The sequence below is a fragment of the Trichomycterus rosablanca genome, chromosome 6 (genome assembly GCF_030014385.1).
Source record: "Trichomycterus rosablanca isolate fTriRos1 chromosome 6, fTriRos1.hap1, whole genome shotgun sequence".
In the NCBI taxonomy this organism is placed as follows: Eukaryota; Metazoa; Chordata; class Actinopteri; order Siluriformes; family Trichomycteridae; genus Trichomycterus; species Trichomycterus rosablanca.
In genome coordinates this window covers 6461210-6470129 of record NC_085993.1, presented here as the reverse complement: position 1 = coordinate 6470129, position 8920 = coordinate 6461210, and the positions used below count along the sequence as shown (strand labels likewise).

Genomic DNA, 8920 nt, shown 5'->3' with positions numbered 1-8920 from the left:
TGTGGGTTTAAAAGAACATTTTATTGATAGATGAGAGATACACACGCGAGACAGATACTCCACAACCAACACCAACAGGTCCTGTCACAGCCCTGGAACAGGCATAGCAGTTGTACCTGGTACTGGTGGTCCAGTTGATGAACCCACATAAAGCTGGTGAACCAGGCACTCCGCAACCAACACCAACAGGTCACACAGGTCCAGTCACAGCCTCTGGAACAGGCACAGCAGTTGCACCTGGTACTAGTCGCCCTTTTTTTGATCACACTATATCTGCTAAACCAGGCACTACACAAACAACTGTTGCAGTAAGCACAGACTCTGAATTAAGTCATATTAGAGAGCCTGAGATTGTACCATGTACTAAAGGTGGTGGACACAGAAGACATGTAGGAGCTGGTAGATTTCATGAACCTGATAGTCATGCACATTCCACGAAACCCATTAATTCCTTTTCTCTTGAGGATTTCCATCCATCCATCCCACATCCAAAAGGTCTGAAGAAGAGGCCTTAACCCAAACCACACCCAGGTACCCAAACAAACTAGAACACAAGCATATAAAGTATAGCAAATATACAACATCAAAAAGATTAAAACCACTGACAATCTCTGTGGTGCTTTTTATTTCAGCTCGTCCTACTCTGCCTCACAACCAGCAATTGCCACAACCACTGTTTCATCAACTCCCTGGACCTCAGAACATCAGAACCTCCAGGTTCTTAACAGCTGTAAAAACACTATTTGAAAGACTTCTTCTTCTGCTGCTGCTGCAACAACAACAAAATACAAATTCGATGTACAGTTCAACCTCCAATGACGGTCGGAATAGAACATCAAGAAAACACTAGGGTCACCTTCAGCCTCCACCTGACAATTCACTTCCTACATTTATGATAAATTGCATCACTGTCTTGAGTCTGTTGTTCAGTCATTCTGAATATTAATAAATACCTTTAAAACATTTCTACAGCTCTGATTTCAGATGTTCTGATTTTGAGCAATTGAGGGTTAAGGACCTTGCTCAGGGGCCCAACAGTGGCAACTTGGCGGTGGTGGGGCTTGAACCGGGAACCTTTTGATTACTAGTCCAGTACCTTAACCACTGAGCTATCACTGCCCATACTTCTACTTTATGGTAAACATTTACATTTCTTTATTTTTTATGACTCCCCCCCCCCCCCAGTTATCCTCCAAATCTAGTCATATCCAGTTCCCTGATGGCATTTCCCCTCCCCTGCTGTAGACTTACATTCCTGACCACTCAGACACTAGCCACTAGCTGACCACTTCTTTTCACCCGCACCAGACATTTACATTTTCGGCAATTAGCGAACGCTTTTATCCAAAGCAACTTACAGTTTCTTGAGCAATTGAGGGTTAAGGGGTGTTAAGGGCCTTGCTTGGTTGATTACTAGTCTAATACCCCCCCCCCCCCATTTTCTCCCCTAATCTAGTCGTGTCCAATCACCCCGATTGCGTCCTCCACTGATTCAACCCTCTGCGGCTGGCAACTGACACATGCCCCCTCCGACACGTGCTCAGTACAGACCGCATTTTTCACCCGCATGAGTCGAGTTCATATATACCGATCAGCACTCTGCACGAAGAGCCACACCCTGATCAGCATCAGTCCTCAGCCCTGTGCAGGTGCCATCAATCAGCCAGCAGGGGTTGTAACTGCACCAGTTTTGAGGACCCATGGTCCGACTTGCCCCAAACGCTATGAACAACAGCCAATCGTTGTTACAGTCTAGTACCTTAACCACTGAGCTATCCCCTTGGGTTCATACAAGGAGAGTCAAGTCAATTCAAATGTATTTATATAGCGCATTTTACAATACACATTGTCTCAAAGCAACTTTATAGAATCCAGGACCAACAGATACAAAAAACCCTGTTGAGCCGCCAAGGGCGACAGTGGCAAGGAAAAACTCCCTTAAAATTTACAGGAAGAAACCTTGAGAGGAACCAGACTCAGCAGGGCCCATCCTTCTTGGGTGGTCTGGAGGATACTTTAAATAAATACACGATTTACACAAAGCATACAAACACAGAATTAAATGATCTAAAAGTTATAACTAGCAAAATAAAATAAATAAATAAATAATAATTATTATTATTCACTCCAGTCTGTAATAAAGTCTGTAGTGAGATCTTGACATTCTTGGTGCAAACACGGCAGGTTCCGTCACATCCGGCAGGAGCAGCGCTGTTGGCACGGCAGTCTCGACTTCATTCCTTAACCTCGGTGGGTAAACAGGTTTCCATAAGAAGGACCTCGGGGTAAAACAACAGAAACTGTAGTTAATAATGTACAATGCTAGTTGAGTAACAGTTTTACAGAGAGTTTTAGACTCCGGCAGCCCTAATTATTACAGCATAACTAAAAGGGAGAGCGAGCAGGTAACAAGGTCATGAAGGCTTTCACAGGACATCAGCGCCCACCTCCCCACCGTCATCAAACCTGAGTGATCGGACAGGAGAGGCAGAACGACAGCAACCCAACATCCCTGATCACCACAAGTTTCTATGACCAAGAACCCCCAAGCTCTGCGCCTTTGTCTATATTAATCAAAAGCCTGAGAAAATAAATATGTTTTAGTCTAGACCTAAACATTGAGACTGTGTCCGAATCCCGAACAGAGGCAGGAAGATTATTCCAAAGTTGTGGAGCTTTGTAAGAAAACGCTCTTCCACCAGCTGTGGTCTTTTTAATTTTAGGAACTATAAGTAACCCTGCATCTTGTGAACGAAGTGGACGCGCTGGGCTGTAGTGATTAATAAGTTCACTCAGATACTGTGGTACAGACCATGTAGCGCTTTATAGGTTAGTAAAAGTATTTTGTAATCAATGCAGAATTTAACTGGCAGCCAGTGTAGAGATGATAGAACAGGAGTGATATGATCAAATTTTTTAGTTCTAGTTAGCACTCGAGCTGCTGCATTTTGAACTAACTGGAGTTTGTTTAAGGATCTACCAGAGCATCCAGTTAGAAGAGCATTACAATAATCTAACCGAGAAGTTATAAACGCATGGATCAGTTTTTCGGCGTCATTAACAGATAGTATATTTCTTATTTTAGAAATGTTACGCAAATGATAGAAAGCAACTCTAGTAATATTATTAACGTGTGTATCAAAGGAAAGATCTGAATCTATTGTGACACCTAAGTTTTTTACATCTGGGCTGGGAGTAACAGAGAACGTGTTTAAGTTTAGCACCAGGTTAGACAACTTGTCTCTTGCAGCTTTAGAGCCAACAAGTAAAACCTCAGTTTTATCTGAATTAAGTTAAAAAAAATTACACGACATCCAGTTTTTTATATCGTTTACACAATCTTCTATCTTACTGATTGTGTCAGTATCATTTGGTTTGGCTGATATATACAGCTGTGTGTCATCTGCATAGCAGTGAAAGTTTATGCCATGTTTATGAATAATTTCACCTAGTGGAAGCATATAGAGTGTAAATAATAGCGGCCCCAGTACCGACCCCTGTGGAACACCACACTTTACTTTTGTAGTTTCCGAGCATTTATTATTTACATAAACAAATTGCGAGCGGTCAGTCAAATATGATTGAAACCAAGAGAGTGCGAGTCCTTTAACACCTACTGTATTTTCTAGCCTCTCCAGTAAAATGTTATGATCGACCGTATCAAACGCTGCACTAAGATCTAATAGAACAAGAAAAGAGACACATCCATTATCAGAAGACATTAACAACTCGTTAACTACTCTAATTAATGTGGTTTCGGTACTATGATTGGGTCTAAATCCTGATTGAAATTTTTCATGAATACAATTTTCATTCAAATAAGAACATAATTGTTTGGAAACGACTTTTTCTAATATCTTAGAGACAAAAGAAAGGTTTGAAATTGGCCTATAATTAGATAAAACATGTGGATCAAGATTAGGTTTTTTAATCAGGGGTTTAATAACGGCACTTTTAAACAATTTAGATACATATCCAAGGCTAAGGGATGCATTGATTAATGTAAGCAGGGGCTCTACAATAGCTGGGAGTAAATCTTTAAGTAAACGAGTTGGAACAGGATCGAGTATACACGATGATGACTTCGATGATTTAATCAACACAGTTAGTTCATTTTGGGAGATTGGATTAAAGGAATTTAGTTGGATTAACTCGTTACTATTATCACCACTGTTATCACCAATGCTGCTCGGAGTGAGTCCATACTTAACATTGGCAAGTGACACACTCTGACTCTGAAGTCGTATTTTTTCTATCTTGTCATTAAAGAATTGTAAAAACTGGCTGGTACAGTCAGGCGGTATATTAGATTCAGTTTCATTGACGTTTTTAGTTAATTTGGACACTGTCTCAAAAAGGAATCTAGGATTGTTTTTATTTTTCTCTATTAGGGATGAATAACATAAAGATTTAGCTTTTATAAGTGCATGTTTATACTCAGTTAGAGCATCTTTCCAAGCAACCTTATACACCTCCAGTGTAGTGTGACGCCACTTGCGTTCTAATTTCCGTGCTGCTTGTTTAAGTGCGCATGTGTGGTCATTGTACCAAGGAGCAAGTTTTTTCTCCCTAATCAGTTTAGTTTTGAGTGGGGCTACGTTATCTAAGGTTGCGCGCAGTACGGTCTCTAGGTGTTGAGTTGCCTGATCTAGTTCTTTAGGTTCCGATGCTGATATATTTGGTAATTCTGGTAGGCAGTTTATGAACGCTGCTGCAGTTGCAGATGTAATAGTGCGCTTACATTTTAAACGATGTGGTTGCTGTATATTATTGGACAGGGACACTTCATAAATTAGTAGGGAGTGATCAGAGATTAAGTCATTCTGTGGTACAATTTCCAGGTTGTCTATGTTTATACTTTTAATAGCCTTCTACAATGCTGGAGCTTCTTAAAACGGAAGATTTTCTTTTAAATAGAAGTGTTATTTACCTGCTATTAAATTGTTTTCCAACAAAATCCGCCCAATTTGGCGGATAATCGCCCAATCTGGCAACACTGGAATGCGCAGAGAAGCTGGCGCTTTTACTCGAAGCGCGCCACGAATACTACCCCTGGCAAAAATTATGTAATCACCACTCTTGGAAGATGTTCTTTCAATTGTTTAATTTTGTAGAAAAAAAATAAATCACAGACATGCCACAAAACTATCATTTCTCAAACTGTCAACCTTCTGGCATTAAGAAACAATAAAAAAAGAAACAAATATAATAGTTGTGGTCAGTCACAATTGCTTTTTTTTAGATCAAGTAGAGGAAGAAAATATGGAATCACTCAAATCTGAGGAAAAAATTATGGAATCACTCAAATCTGAGGAAAAAATTATGGAATCATTAGAAAACACTGCACCATTATTACTTTGTTGCACCACCTCTGGCTTTTATAATGGTTTAAACTCTCTGAGGCATGGAGTTAAGTAATGACAAACAGTATTCTTCATCAATCTGCCTTCAACTGTCTCTTGCTGTTGCCAGATCAGCTTTGCAGGTTGGAACCTTGTCATTGACCATTTTCTTCAATTTCCACCAGAGATTTTCAAATGGATTGAGATCCGGACTATTTGCAGGCCATGCCATTGACATTATATGTTTTCTTGAATGAAAGTTTTCACGTCCTTTGCCCTATGGCAAGATGCATTATCATCTTGAAAAATGAAGTCATCATCACCAAACATCCTTTCAACTGATGGAATAAGAAAAGCGTCCAAAATTTTAATGTGGACTTTGGCATTTATTGAAGACCATCTCCCCTGTGCCTTTACCCGACATGCAGGCCCATATCATCAACAACTGTGGAAATTAACATGTTTTCTTTAGGCAGTTATCTTCATAAATTTCATTGGACAGACACCAAACAAAAGTTCCAGCATCATCACCTTGCCCAATGCAGATTCACGATTCATCACTGAAGATCACTTTTATCCAGTCACCCACAGTCCACGATTGCTTTTCTTTAGCCTACTTTAACCTTGTTCTTTTCTTTTTAGGTGTTAATGGTGGCTTTTGTTTGGCTTTTCTGTATGTAAATCCCATTTCTTTTAGGTGATTTCTTACAGTTCAGTCACAGACATTGACTCCACTTTCCGGCCACTTGGTTCTCATTTGTTTTGTTGTGCATTTTCTGTTTTCAAGACATATTGCTTTAAGTTTTCTATCTTGATCCTTTGATGTCTTACTTGGTCTACCAGTATGCTTCCCTTTTACAACCTTCCCATTTTGTTTGTACTTGGTCCAGATTTTAAACACAGCTTACTGGGAACAACCAACATCTTTTGCGACATTCCACAATGATTTATCTTTTTGAAGGAGTTTTATAATCCTCTCATTTGTTTCAACTGACATATCTTGTGTTGGAACCATGATTCATGACAATCTGCTTTGTGCAACAGCTCTCCGAGGTGTAAGCACTCTTTTTAAACTGAAGAAAAATTAGCAAATCTTATCTGCTGCAGATGTTTTGTTTTTAAACTGCAAATTACAGAGTGATTCCATAATTTTTTCCTCAGATTTGAGTGATTCCATATTTTTTTCCTCTACTTGATCTAAAAAAAGCAATTGTGACTGACCACAACTATTATATTTGTTTCTTTTTTTGATTGTTTCTTAATGCCAGAAGGTTGACATTTTGAAAAATGATAGTTTTGTGGCATGTCTGTGATTTTATTTTTTTTCTACAAAATTAAACAATTGACAGAACATCTTCCAAGAGTGGTGATTCCATAATTTTTGCCAGGGGTTGTACTACTAAATAGTGCTACTGTACTTCTGTAATGGTGTTGGTGGTTGACGTTTATGTTGAGTGTATTACTGCACTGTTTTGGTGAAGAACTACTCATCTGAGGTGCGCTGCTCCTGCCTGCAGAAATGCTTCCGCAAAAACATTGCCGGCAAAGCGGTGGTGGGGGGGCCAGGGGGGTGGCCGAAGATTACTTTATGGTGGCCATGGCGACCACTGGCCACCCCCTGGCTCCGCCCATGCCAAGAAGAAAGCAAAAATATCTTTTCACTAAGGAAAATGACAAAAATAGTAACGCACGCCGCTCAGGTGGCGCAGCGGTAAAAAGAAACGCGCTGCAACCAGGGCTGGATTCTAAGAGCATGGTATCGAATCCAGCCTTGCTTTACCGGTTCGAAGCTGAGTGGCTATATGAGCAACGATTGGCCGGTTGCTCATGTGGGGGGTGGGACAAAGAACCGGATGCGGGTCTCTCTCTGTCAGGATGCGATTGCGTTCTCTGCCGGCCGATTGGAGGCGCTTACACAGAGATGGGAGAGGGTGCCCTTAGGGTGTGTCTCTCCGCATGCAACGCTAGATGGCGCCAAACTCGTCGATGTGTGGGTGGCAAAGATGCATCTGGCTGCTGCTCGTGTTTCGGAGGGGATACGGGTTAGCTTCGATCACCTCCGTCAGGGCAGGGTTTGGCATAGACAGAGAGGAAGCACGATTGGACTTGGATAAGTAACTTTAATCTGATTACTGGATTGGAAATAGTAACGCGTTAAATTACTCGTTACTGAAAAATGTGGTCAGATTAGTTACTAAGTAACGCGTTACTGACCATCAGTGGATGCAACTCAGTAAATGTCAGACAAACCCTACTAGAAGAGCTGAATGTTCTAACAAGGTTTCAGCAGATTTGTATCATTGGGCCATTGTTTACTTAAACTAGGGTAGGGAAATGTCTACTGTGGAAGATCTTCTGTAAGTCGTTCTGGATAAGAGCGTCTGCTAAATGGCAGATCTCAGTCAGATTTAATCTGACAAATGATTGTGTGTGTGTGTGTGTGTGTGTGTGTGTGTGTGCTTACCAAGTACTTTGCTTCACATCACCAGACAAGGCAGCTGTACCTCAGTGATTAGGGAATTGCACTAGGGGTCAGAAGGTTGCTGGTTCAAGTTGCCACTGTAGAGCCCCTAGCAAGGCCCCTTAGTCTTGTATTCAAGCTCAACTGTACATTGCTTCGGATACTAAATGCCATAAATATGATATAAATATAGAAGTGTGCCCTCAACCCTGTACACCACTATCAAGGATCAGTGATCTGTGAAGAACTTTGCCTAGTTTTCTTGCGAATGTTGCGTCTATTAAGCAACCTTGTAAGGAAAAAGATGCGATTGTATGATTTTATCAGAGTTTCCAAGTGTGGGGCAGCAGTTCAAATCTCTGGATCACCACTGCCCAAATCGAGTCATGGCAGTGCTACCAACCTGGCTGGGTGCTCAGCAGACATTTTTCTTCATCTCTGAGGGAATAAAGGCTGAATATGTTAGTTTTCTGATTATACAAATTACCAATGAGCTGAACTTACTGCATTTATAATGCTGAGGTGACTTGTTAAGAAGGTCTTAGTAAGATTTGAACCTAAAACAACAAATAAAAAACTACTTTAGTAGAAAATAAGTACAGTTTAAGCTTCTAGACAATAAGTAGATCCATTAAATACATCATACATTGTAAATGCATTCTGAACGGTTCATCTGTTGATCATTTTAAACAAAAATAACCTGTTTTGAGTAAAAATGTATAATAATTTCTAATTTTTAACAAATATAATCGGTTCTTTAGCACCAATATGTAATAATTCATCATTTCTGTTTAAAATTAATCAGTTGTTCTAAAGATATTAATAAATAATAACACGAACAACATTTTTCTTCACCTCAGTTTAACGGTCGTTTTCTGAGGTAAAATGAGTCCGTATCTCAAACCGCAAACTGCTGTACTACTTAGTGCGTTAGAATCAAACCTACAGCGCCCGTTGTGCCCTATATAGTGTGCACTATTTAGTAACGTAGGGTGTAATTTGAGACGCGCCCTTGAAGCGAGGGTTCACGCACCGCCTTCCCCGGTAGATGATACATCCGCCACAGGTCAATAAACTAGTCCGCAATGCTGCAGTCATTAATGAAATGTATCAGAGA

The 8920-nt window shown here is 40.4% G+C and overlaps 1 protein-coding gene and 1 long non-coding RNA gene across 3 annotated transcripts in view; one reads left to right on the top strand and one right to left on the bottom strand.

The window, feature by feature from the left end:
- The window catches only part of pkn2b (protein kinase N2b), a 112514-nt gene that overhangs the window by 63524 nt on the left and 40070 nt on the right, over positions 1-8920 (top strand). The window lies entirely within an intron of this gene.
- LOC134316833 (uncharacterized) lies at positions 1806-8716 on the bottom strand. The gene is made up of 3 exons (XR_010013128.1): positions 8659-8716; positions 8308-8360; positions 1806-2279 (listed from the first exon to the last, which is right to left on the bottom strand). It is a non-coding gene; the product is annotated as an uncharacterized LOC134316833 (long non-coding RNA).